This window comes from Dermacentor andersoni, unplaced genomic scaffold (assembly GCF_023375885.2).
Source record: "Dermacentor andersoni unplaced genomic scaffold, qqDerAnde1_hic_scaffold ctg00000482.1, whole genome shotgun sequence".
Classification (NCBI taxonomy): Eukaryota; Metazoa; Arthropoda; class Arachnida; order Ixodida; family Ixodidae; genus Dermacentor; species Dermacentor andersoni.
The window spans coordinates 1-12500 of NW_027315166.1; the positions used below are offsets into that span (position 1 = coordinate 1).

General features: G+C 54.8%; 3 non-coding genes across 3 annotated transcripts; 2 read left to right on the forward strand and 1 right to left on the reverse strand.

Moving 5' to 3' along the window:
- Positions 1 to 3159: 3159 nt before the first annotated feature.
- On the reverse strand, positions 3160 to 3351 carry LOC140214583 (U2 spliceosomal RNA). Its single transcript, XR_011891520.1, has one exon. It is a non-coding gene; the product is annotated as a U2 spliceosomal RNA (small nuclear RNA).
- A 4816-nt stretch (positions 3352 to 8167) lies between these two features.
- Positions 8168 to 9982, forward strand: LOC140214575 (small subunit ribosomal RNA). Its single transcript, XR_011891512.1, has one exon. It is a non-coding gene; the product is annotated as a small subunit ribosomal RNA (ribosomal RNA).
- A 1574-nt stretch (positions 9983 to 11556) lies between these two features.
- Positions 11557 to 11709, forward strand: LOC140214573 (5.8S ribosomal RNA). Its single transcript, XR_011891510.1, has one exon. It is a non-coding gene; the product is annotated as a 5.8S ribosomal RNA (ribosomal RNA).
- Positions 11710 to 12500: the final 791 nt, after the last annotated feature.

Below are 12500 nucleotides of genomic sequence, written 5' to 3' on the forward strand. Positions count from 1 at the left end.
GAGAGAATGCGTCCGGGGCCTTGGGATTTCGAAAATGACGTGCTCTGAAATTTTCACATCCGCCATTGGAAAGATAATTATTATCCGTCGTAAAAAAAAAAAAAAAGAAAAAAAAAAAGAAAGAAATCACATTTGAAATTATCATTGAAAGTGGCCACGTTTTTCGGGGCATGTCTTGATGAAATAATCTCAGTTCAGTTCAGCATGATTGGATTTCATCTTTTCCAGTATTCTCAGTACTCTCGTTGTAGTACCAATTGCCGGCAGATTTTTTTTTTTAGTTGTTTAGAGTTATACATTCCTGAACGATGTTTTTCTTTTCCTCAAAGCTAGCCATAGAACCAGCGCTTTCTATAAAATCATGACAATAAGAATCCAGCATATCGGTTCATCTTCGGCGCGATTAAAGTTCGGGAACTGGCGATTTTTTATTGCCCGTGATCAAGAAGGTTAACACCAGATAAGGCGTGATATTTCAGCATACCAGTCGCGATATCTAATCGAATCTAAGATTGAAATGGCGTTCTGAATTCTTTCGGTTCCAGATAGAAAGAAACAGAAAAAAAAAAAAAAAAGAAAGGATGTGATTGATTGCCATTCAAATCTGAAGACCGCGTGGAGAAAGTGTTCCGGTTTACATTCGGCAAATCAAAATGAACGGCTAAAATTAATCTATCGTCTGGTTTCATGCGCGAGATCACGTAAAAGGCAGCCATTCTTCTTAACATGGTTTCTCTCTTTTGCTCTCTCATTCGCGCACGGAAATTTCTTCGTACGGGAATTTTATGAAGCGAAGGCGGCTGCAGACCATTTTCTTTGTTTAGTTCATGTTCGTAGGCGCAAATTACAAACCTAACACTTGGAGCAACATTTCCACTACTCTAGAGGGGCATGAACTGTAGACAGTGCACGCTTTCTCATTTATCCAATCGCTCGCAAACACATTGCATTGCTAGTCTACAGTGGCAATACAAAGTGACGTTTCACCATGCACGTCGAAGTTCATTACCAGTACCGCGCCAGCATCGACCGGCCGGCGAAGCGACGAGCTCAGCAGCGCATGCGCAAGGCCCGACACCACCCCAACCGAGCTTCCCTGCTTATCGGAGAGAACAAGTGCGCGTGAACACGGGCGCGTCTGAGTATCTGGATTTAAAAAAAAAAAAAAGAAAACAAAGAAAGCGTTTCCGAGATATTGACAAAGACAAGTGGTCGCGGTCGCTCTGAATCTTATCGTATTATAGAAAACGTGGGAAGGCGGCGCTTCCTCGAGGGTCAGAAAGTACAATCGTCGTACTAGGTGGCAAGTGGAGTACATCCTTTTTCTTGGAACGGTTTGCAATTGACTGCTTGAATGTGCCGACCACGCGTCGCGGGTCGCGTATAGAGCCAACCGTTGGCAAGCACGCGTCTAGCGTAGCAGCAGAACCGATCGCGGTTGCGATAACCCATCGTTGGCAGCGAAAAAGAAAAACACCCACACGCAGTTTGTAGCAATAACCGTACAAATCAATGTGGTTTTAAATATAGCTTCACTGGTCACCCAAGAAGGGCACCGAAACTTTCTCATGACGCACACCGCTGTAGTCCACAAAGAACAAAGCGCACAAAATAGATATGATACAGCCGCACCGCATTATTTCGTGTTTTCAGCATTTCATTACTTTCGTGTGCATGCGCGCTAGGGCCACGCAGGCCAGGAGTAAAAGGCACGAAAAGAAAAAAAAAAAAAAAAATGATACGCAATCCTAAGCTTTGACTTGACTGCTGTGGCACTCGCATTTGTGTTCTTTACCTTAGGCGAACGCAATGCGCAAACTGAACTGGAATTTCCAATAATGGAAATTCCTGTTTGGCTCATATTTGCGTTTTTCGCCCGAGCAAGCGCTTCACTGCACTACGCTTTGCCCCTTCAACGTGGCTACACTGCCCGGCAGGCGTGTTCTGCGTAGGGCCGAACCTGCAGGCAAAAAGCATGGGCGCCGCCATCTTGTTGAGAGCGGCGCCAGGGACACAATCGCGCCTAGCTCATTGAGTTTTCCCCCAAAACTGAAAAAAATTTGACTTCATTAAACGAGAAAGATGCCACGAGTGCCCCAACAAAAAGCTTTGAGGATTACCGAAGGGTAACTGAGGGCGACGCAACGGGCTCTGGAAAGAAGGATGATGGGTGTGGCGTCACGGGGGGATCGGAATAGAGCAGATTGGGGTGTGCGAGAAGAAACGCTCGTTAATGACACCAAAGTTTAAACCAGGAAAAACAAATGGGCATGCGCAGGGCATGCAATCTGGGGGGAAGATAACCGGTGGCCATTAAGGGTTACAGACTGAATTCCAAGAGGAGGGAAGCGTAGCAGGGGGTGGCAGAAAGTTAGGAGGGCAGATTAGATTAGGGACTACATGGCGACAATCGGCACCTGACCGGGGTACTTGGAGGATCATGGCAGATGCCTTTGCCCTGCAGTGGGCGTAGCCAGGATGATGATGATGATGATGTTCATGATGAAAAGGTAGCAACAGGTCTTCGTAACATACAGGTTAGAAAGATGAGGCACCTTTTAACCCTTGAATATATTTCGCCACATTTGGGCATACGACAAGTTTGTTTTCGAGGCGCTCGGTCCCACTGCTGCGAAAATGTGTACACAAAGGCTGCACAGTAGTTGCCAGAAATCGGGCACTCTATTTTTCTTTCATAGGGAATCTTTCTTCCACTTGGGCAGCGGATTTCGGCGGCAGGGCGAGCTTGCGTGGCCGCGGTGGTTTACGGATCCAAGCGATAGTGAACTCCAAAATCCAGTGTTGGCTTTGAGTGGGATTCATATTGATTGCGAACCCCACGGCTAATCCTACCCCCCATCCCCCCAAGTGGCTCTTTACAGGAGACAATCATTCAGAGACATCGGACAAATAGGAATTCTGGTTCTTTCTTTTGCTTTCATTAATTTTTCTCGAAGCCCATAACTAGAAATTTGCTGGAGCGGCTGTCCCATTTGCGACGCAACAAGTGCGACGCTACACACAGATGGAGTGGCAGTTTAATTACTCTCGTGGTCCGCGAACCGGCATCGTTGCGTGTAGTATAGGAATGGTGCGTGTCAAGTCACTGCTCGCGTTGAGCTTGTGCTCTTCATTTTGATTGAATGAAGTCTCACCTAAGTGAGCGGGGCCGATCCCGGAGGTAGTGCAATACCGGGCCGACCTGCGGCGGAGGTGAAGCAGGCTTCAAGCACTCCGCCAACTTCCAAAAATAGGTTTAATATCGTGGGTCCATATAGAACCCGTATCAGATATTAAGCTGATAAGAACAGATACTACACTTTGATCTTAGCCAAAAGGCCGAGAAGCGATGTCCTTCACTTCACTTCATTGTACTACTGCCTTGTGGGCGCCCTGCCGACATGGGTAACCTCAGCAACAGCGTGGGCAATATTATAAAATTCAGCCTGTGTACAGACTCAACGCTCCCTATCTCACGGATGAACTCGCAACGCCTCAGTCTTTCGCTGTTAACGAAACGCTGTCGCGTAGAAACGAGACCCGAGTGCAAGCTTGCTTGTAACGCGAAACCAACCAAGGCAACCTCGTAGAAAACGGAACAGGCGAGCGGAAAAAAACGCGCCAGGGGAATGCTTACTTCCGTCTGAATGCGACCGCTCAAGGTGACCTTCCTTGAGGGCTTCGTTTCAAGCCCGTGTGCAATTGTAATATACTACGCGCATTTCCTTCATTTCTTTTTATTTACCGCAAGGCCCACTGAAAATTTTGATACGGCACAGGCCGGGACGGATCGCAACGTGTCGAATCGACCGGTAGAATTAGGTAGCATGCCCCATGTACGAAGACGAGCAACATAGAAGTGAATGACAAAATAAATATAGAAAACGCTGCACACTCCTTCCCACCGGAAACATAGAGGGGAGAAAGATCGCCATCTGAAACACAGGCATTGTAAAAAAAAAAAAAAAAGTGCTACCTCATCATCTTTACCATTACCGTGTGTGTGTATGTATATATGCATGTGTGTGTGTGTGTGTGTGTGTGTGTGTTTGTGTATTTATATATATATATATATATATATACGCACACATGCTAGCATAGCTTAAACGCAGCTGGAAAGCTCAGCCTTGCACAAGAACCACCCCCTGTCGCAAACCCCTTTGAAACATTCAAATGGGAAACACGAGTACAGCGAGGTCGTTCGAACCTGGCGCCAAAACGCATTAGCGCCATCTGTGTACGGAACTAGGAAAACCTGCGGACTTTGCAATACAGAAAGAAAGGTAGATGGCGCGAGCTAACGCTCCATTGCATACTAAGAACGAGAGTTAGTGAATAATGGCAGAAACGTCTTGGGAAGAGAAAAAAAAAAAAAAAAAAACGCGCAACAGTTGTTGGCTTGTGCAAGCACTCTATGTTACAGCGATTAAAGAGCATAGCATCTTCTACAACAGCAGCTACAAAAAGAAGAAGAACGTGAGAGAGGGAGAGACACAGGCGTGTTTCTTTGGAATGCAGAGCATGCAGCACATACTATAAAGTGCCAAAGAGACGGGGAAAGCAGATGGCGCGAAGGTGTATGTCCTCAAAGCTTGAAAGCAATTTCTAAATTACAACATGTACCGAAGTCCACCTACTCTCATCAGGTTGCTCCCGCCTCCAGTTGCGTTTAAAGTGAAATTACAGTCGCCTCAAAGGCAGACAGAGAGAGAGTGAAAATAGGTACACTTGCTTCGCGCAGCTGCAGCCGTTCAAATTTTACAGCAAGAGCACTCCCGAAAGCACAAAGTCCGCTGCCGCCTGGGCGCAATGCGCTCGCTTCAGTAAATTGCCGTGCTGGCCTCGGCAACCAAGAGGTGTAGTGCGGCAGACTGCTGCATTGTAGCACACCGGAAACCGTGCAGACGTAAGCGATCGCCTCGACATCGCTGCGAGCGCTCGAAGAGACAAAGTCCGAAACCACGTGTGCCGGGGCGGTGCGAGCGCGACGCCTTTGACGCAACTTTTGCGTACAAGCCGCCGCACCGCCACGACGGAATCGCTGGCATCCCGCACGCAGCTGCATTGTGTCACGCCGGCAATCGTTGAAACACCACGCAGTCGTCGGCGTCGGCCCCGACATGGTTGCGAGCGCTGGAAGAGACAAAGTCCGAAACCGCGTGTGCCGGGGCGGCGCGAGCGCGACGCCTTTGACGCAACTTTTGCGTACAAGCCGCCGCACGGCCACGACGGAGCCGGTGTCACCCTGCAGAGGGCTGCACTATAGCACGCCGGGAACCGGCAAAGAACCGCGCAGACGTCGTCGTTGGCCGCGGCGTTGCCGCGAGCACGCGAAGAGACAAAGTCCGAAACGACGTCAGCCGGGGCGTCGAGCACGCCGCCCGCACTGTTCGCACGCGTGCTCGGAAATGGCGAAGGGGCCGCGCTAGCGTGCCTTGAATCGGTGAGCGGCGGTACCGCGGCGATCGCCAGAGCTCGAATCCGCCCTGCAAAAGCCAAATATTGGCGCTCGGCTCGGCGCAGTACGCCGCCGCGTCGCACGAGTACGGCCCCATGGAGGTCTGGGCACTTATCGCTGCTACTGTAAGGGGCCGTACGGCCCCGGCCGACATTGTACCGTAGTGCGATTTTCGGCTTGCGCGTGCTCGTGGCGTAGTCCGCGCACCGTTCCGACGTCGACAATCGTGCCCACGACTACGCGAGCGCTGGAAGAGACAAAGTCCGAAACCGCGTGTGCCGGGGCGGCGCGAGCGCGACGCCTTTGACGCAACTTTTGCGTACAAGCCGCCGCACGGACACGACGGAATCGCTGGCATCCCGCACGCAGCTGCATTGTGTCACGCCGGCAATCGTTGAAACACCACGCAGTCGTCGGCGTCGGCCCCGACATGGTTGCGAGCGCTGGAAGAGACAAAGTCCGAAACCGCGTGTGCCGGGGCGGCGCGAGCGCGACGCCTTTGACGCAACTTTTGCGTACAAGCCGCCGCACGGCCACGACGGAGCCGGTGTCACCCTGCAGAGGGCTGCACTATAGCACGCCGGGAACCGGCAAAGAACCGCGCAGACGTCGTCGTTGGCCGCGGCGTTGCCGCGAGCACGCGAAGAGACAAAGTCCGAAACGACGTCAGCCGGGGCGTCGAGCACGCCGCCCGCACTGTTCGCACGCGTGCTCGGAAATGGCGAAGGGGCCGCGCTAGCGTGCCTTGAATCGGTGAGCGGCGGTACCGCGGCGATCGCCAGAGCTCGAATCCGCCCTGCAAAAGCCAAATATTGGCGCTCGGCTCGGCGCAGTACGCGGCCGCGTCGCACGAGTACGGCCCCATGGAGGTCTGGGCACTTATCGCTGCTACTGTAAGGGGCCGTACGGCCCCGGCCGACATTGTACCGTAGTGCGATTTTCGGCTTGCGCGTGCTCGTGGCGTAGTCCGCGCACCGTTCCGACGTCGACAATCGTGCCCACGACTACGCGAGCGCTGGAAGAGACAAAGTCCGAAACCGCGTGTGCCGGGGCGGCGCGAGCGCGACGCCTTTGACGCAACTTTTGCGTACAAGCCGCCGCACGGCCACGACGGAGCCGGTGTCACCCTGCAGAGGGCTGCACTATAGCACGCCGGGAACCGGCAAAGAACCGCGCAGACGTCGTCGTTGGCCGCGGCGTTGCCGCGAGCACGCGAAGAGACAAAGTCCGAAACGACGTCAGCCGGGGCGTCGAGCACGCCGCCCGCACTGTTCGCACGCGTGCTCGGAAATGGCGAAGGGGCCGCGCTAGCGTGCCTTGAATCGGTGAGCGGCGGTACCGCGGCAATCGCCAGAGCTCGAATCCGCCCTGCAAAAGCCAAATATTGGCGCTCGGCTCGGCGCAGTACGCCGCCGCGTCGCACGAGTACGGCCCCATGGAGGTCTGGGCACTTATCGCTGCTACTGTAAGGGGCCGTAGGGCCCCGGCCGACATTGTACCGTAGTGCGATTTTCGTCTTGCGCGTGCTCGTGGCGGTGTCCGCGCACCGTTCCGAAGTCGACAATCGTGCCCACGACTACGCGAGCGCTGGAAGAGACAAAGTCCGAAACCGCGTGTGCCGGGGCGGCGCGAGCGCGACGCCTTTGACGCAACTTTTGCGTACAAGCCGCCGCACGGCCACGACGGAGCCGGTGTCACCCTGCAGAGGGCTGCACTATAGCACGCCGGGAACCGGCAAAGAACCGCGCAGACGTCGTCGTTGGCCGCGGCGTTGCCGCGAGCACGCGAAGAGACAAAGTCCGAAACGACGTCAGCCGGGGCGTCGAGCACGCCGCCCGCACTGTTCGCACTCGTGCTCGGAAATGGCGAAGGGGCCGTGCTAGCGTGCCTCGAATCGATCGGCCGGGGGCCCCGTAGGGCGACAGAAAGGCAATTGTGCAGGAAACCGTACTGGCCATTAGCGAGAAATTGCCGTTCGCGCATTCGGTAGACGCGCTGCGCTTTCACGACTTCGGCATTGTGCTGCCGACGGTAAGCTTTCAATCTTGCTCGCGGCGTTACGAGGCGGCACGATTTTCGCCAAACGCTCGTCGAAAGTGGCACGAGTACGGCCCCATGGAGGTCTGGGTACTTATCGCTGCTATTATATGGGGGTCCCAGAGAGCAGTCGCCCCCAAAGCGACCTGGGTGTTTGATATGCGGCGGGCTTCGTGCCCGTCAAGCGTGTCCCCGGTATCGCTCCCGTGGATCCCACAGCTGACGTCTGCAGCCTCATCCGCTTGATGCGTTAGGGGCTGGTTGTCGGACGACGCTTTTTCCACGATATCGAAGTGTGTTCCGCATCGTCCTCGGACGAATCAAATACGAAAGCGCCGAAGGCGCGGGCGTGACCCGTCGCCTAGCGGCTTTGCCGTCTCGGCTACGTTGCAAGTGTCGGTCGGTCCACCAGTGCTGCGGGCTCGAGAGAAACCGCAAGCCGCGATCGAGTCGACACAACCGGTCTATCGAGAATGTTGCGTGCTTCTTGCCGCGTGGCGATACCCGGCCCTGCGGGGAGGGCGCCGTAGCGAGCTCGAACGCCGTCGTCTCGGACTGTGCAAAGTGCTACCCTTTGCGAGAACGAAGCGTGTTGGGGCGCCTGAAGGTGGCCTCGGCATCGCAAAAACGGCGTCCGGCCTGCTTGAAAGGCTGGACGCGCAGTTGAACGATTACCTGGTTGATCCTGCCAGTAATCATATGCTTGTCTCAAAGATTAAGCCATGCATGTCTAAGTACATGCCGAAATAAGGCGAAACCGCGAATGGCTCATTAAATCAGTTATGGTTCCTTAGATCGTTTCTTCCTACTTGGATAACTGTGGCAATTCTAGAGCTAATACATGCAGTGAGCCTGAAGCCCTTTGGGCGACGGGTGCTTTTATTAGACCAAGATCGATCGGGTTTCGGCCCGTATTGTGTGGTGACTCTGGATAACTTTGTGCTGATCGCATGGCCACGAGCCGGCGACGTTTCTTTCAAGTGTCTGCCTTATCAACTTTCGATGGTAGGTTACTTGCTTACCATGGTTGTTACGGGTAACGGAGAATCAGGGTTCGATTCCGGAGAGGGAGCCTGAGAAACGGCTACCACATCCAAGGAAGGCAGCAGGCGCGCAAATTACCCACTCCCGGCACGGGGAGGTAGTGACGAAAAATAACAATACGGGACTCTTTTGAGGCCCCGTAATTGAAATGAGTACACTCTAAATCCTTTAACGAGGATCAATTGGAGGGCAAGTCTGGTGCCAGCAGCCGCGGTAATTCCAGCTCCAATAGCGTATACTAAAGCTGCTGCGGTTAAAAAGCTCGTAGTTGGATCTCAGTTCCAGACGAGTAGTGCATCTACCCGATGCGACGGCTCGGACTGAACATCATGCCGGTCCTTTCTTGGTGCACTTCATTGTGTGCCTCGAGAAGGCCGGTGCTTTTACTTTGAAAAAATTAGAGTGCTCAACGCAGGCGAGTCGCCTGAATAAACTTGCATGGAATAATAGAACAAGACCTCGTTTCTGTTCTGTTGGTTTTTGGAATACGAGGTAATGATTAAGAGGGACAGACGGGGGCATTCGTATTGCGGCGCTAGAGGTGAAATTCTTGGACCGTCGCAAGACGAACTACTGCGAAAGCATTTGCCAAGAATGTTTTCTTTGATCAAGAACGAAAGTCAGAGGTTCGAAGGCGATCAGATACCGCCCTAGTTCTGACCATAAACGATGCCAACCAGCGATCCGCCTGAGTTACTCAAATGACTCGGCGGGCAGCTTCCGGGAAACCAAAGTGTTTGGGTTCCGGGGGAAGTATGGTTGCAAAGCTGAAACTTAAAGGAATTGACGGAAGGGCACCACCAGGAGTGGAGCCTGCGGCTTAATTTGACTCAACACGGGAAAACTTACCCGGCCCGGACACTGGGAGGATTGACAGATTGAGAGCTCTTTCTTGATTCGGTGGATGGTGGTGCATGGCCGTTCTTAGTTGGTGGAGCGATTTGTCTGGTTAATTCCGATAACGAACGAGACTCTAGCCTATTAAATAGGTGCGGGGTTCCCAGCACCTTACAACCTTCTTAGAGGGACAAGCGGCTCCTAGCCGCACGAAACAGAGCAATAACAGGTCTGTGATGCCCTTAGATGTCCGGGGCCGCACGCGCGCTACACTGAAGGAAGCAGCGTGTCTTTATCCCTGTCTGAAAGGACTGGGTAACCCGTGGAACTTCTTTCGTGATTGGGATAGGGGCTTGCAATTGTTCCCCTTGAACGAGGAATTCCCAGTAAGCGCGAGTCATAAGCTCGCGTTGATTACGTCCCTGCCCTTTGTACACACCGCCCGTCGCTACTACCGATTGAATGATTTAGTGAGGTCTTCGGACCGATGTCCGGCGCGGCCTTTCGGTTGCGCCGGTCTGTTGGAAAGATGACCAAACTTGATCATTTAGAGGAAGTAAAAGTCGTAACAAGGTTTCCGTAGGTGAACCTGCGGAAGGATCATTACCGGATTGTGAAGGGTGGCGAGCGCCATTGTTTCTACCCCGTGTGGGTGAAGCAGCTCGCTGCGCCCGACGCTTTCCGCCGCTGGCCCCGCTTGGACGCGGGGACGGCTATACCCGAACATGCCGGGGACTGCCTGAATTTTGAGGGGCGCCCCGTGCCAAATTTGTTGCGCCCAGTGGACGCCGGCTGCAACCTTGGACGGTTGGCTTGGCCGCGCCCGCGGGTAGAAACGGCGTAACGCACACTGGGTGGGCTTTCTGTCCGCTTTGGCGCTCTTGCGCGGAATGGGAGTAAGACGACCCGACCTGCTGCTTTGCCCAGTACGAGGGGAACGGCGAAGCGTGCGGTCGGTCAAGGAACTGACGGTCGAGAGCTAATGCCGCTGCCGCTTAGTACACACACGGAACCGTGGTGCGAGCGCTCTCCCGTCCTCCGCGGCAAACGCTGCCGAGTCTGAAAAGGCTGGCGGCTGCCGGTCGCTTCCTGCGGCGAGTATGGAGTAACGACCCGACTTTGTTGCCACCCAAGTACTAAAGGAACGGTGTGGCGCTCGGTCGGTCATGGAACTGTCGGTATGAGGGTGCGGCTGCCAAGTACGGAAGGAACCGTGGCCTAAAGTGCTCTCCCGTCCTCCGCGGCAAATGCCACCGAGTCCGAAAGGGCCGGAGGCTGCCGGTCGGCTCCTGCTCGTGACGCGCGAGGTGTCGAGATCGCGGTTTAATGCGACGACGTCTGCAGGCTATTCGCCCGCCGCCGAGGGAAAGGCGGCGTTGCTGCGAAGTACCGAAGGAAACGCGGCTTTGCTACGTCGGAAGCGTTCTGCGGTTAGCGGACTTGTGCGCTTTGGGAAGGCGCCGCACGTCGAAAGAGGAAGTACGGACAGACGAGGGACTGTAGTCCCGGTTTCGAACGCACTTGCGGCCAGGCCCTTGCTGGCTTCGTCTTCCGCCTCAAGTAGACTTGTTGTGGCGCCGGCGCAGGGAGCCGTCCCTGGCACTGGCCGAGTGGTTTTGGAGAGCTGCGCGAGTACGCGCGCCGGGCTCTTGTCTTTCGTCTCAAGTAGGCTGTTGGATCAACAGCGGTTATGCTGCGGCGATCTGCCGATGCGAAAGTGTGTGTGTGTTTGAGGCCCTTCTATGAACCTACTGCTGACTGAAGCGAAGCACGTCGATGGGGGTGAAGCCCTGCCCGTGGCCGTGTAGCCGTTAAAGACTCCACAGCGGCTTAGCCCTAATCATGGCTCTGTCGCTCTTTGCAATTTTTAGTGGAGCGATGTGAACGTGCACACGAGACACACGGGTCCGGTGGATGGTTGGCAGGTAAAACCGGCTTCGAGTGCGCGCAAACGGCATAAGGTGCCTCGAGGGCAAGCGAGGAAGGCGTGGGCGCAAAACACACGCGCGAGTAGCAGGAGTGGAGTGCCATTAGGCTTTCAGCTGCTGAGACGCGGCCGCCGAAAGAGCGAGACTGGAGGAGCGCACGCCGAAAGGCGCTCTTCGAAACCACACACAGGGAGACGCCACGTGCCTAAAACCCTGGTTGTACTGTACTGAATTGAACAAACTATTTTTCACGACTCTAAGCGGTGGATCACTCGGTTCTCGGGTCGATGAAGAACGCAGCCAGCTGCGAGACTTGGTGTGAATTGCAGGACACACTGAGCACTGATTCTTTGAACGCACATTGCGGCCTTGGGTCTTCCCTTGGCTTCGTCTGTCTGAGGGTCGGATCACATATCAAGAACTTCGGCGCACAGATGGAACGTGCGTCCGTCGACTCGTTTTGACCGCGTCGGCATCATGGACAGTACGTTGAGCGCTAAAGCCACGCGCCAGCGGCCTCACGAGAGGGAGACGGTGGCAAACCGTTGTGCCAATTCTTCGAAAAGACGGAAACGAGGCAATACTACTGCAGCGTGACGAGTGCGCGCCTCTAGTAAGACCGCCGCAGGATGGAGTCGGATACCTGCAGGGAAAGAGCGGTCCAAGCACGAGGCGCGAACGTCTGTTGCCATGTAGCGCGCACGTTTGCGAGAGAGTCGGAAGCGCACGCTTGCGTGCACGGAAAACGTGGGAATGAAACGCCGGCCGATTCCCGCGCCGTGCGCAAAGCCAGCGCGATCGCAATTTGCGCTGTTTGCCTTCGAAGTACGTCGAGCTCCAGAGCTGGTCGCTCGTTCACGTCACCGCAGCTGTGTGGGCGCCCTTCCGGGCTTCGTCGCAGGAATGGGAATCGGCAGATTCTTGCGAGGAGCGGGGAGGAGAAGGGTGGCCCCCGAAAGCGGTTCGACGCGACAGCGCCGTCTGCGAGCGAGAAGAGTCACGGCACGGCGGAGAATTGCCGCGAAACGGAAAATGTCTCCTTCGAGAGCGTGGGTGCCCCGTTGGCGGAGCTGAAGCGTTCCGTCGTAGTCCGCCGTCGGTCCAAGTGCTTCGCAGTCTCTGTCCCCTAAAGACTGGGCCACTCCAGTTGGGGCAGGGGCGACGCTACACGAGACGATGCCTCCCGCCAGGTTTTA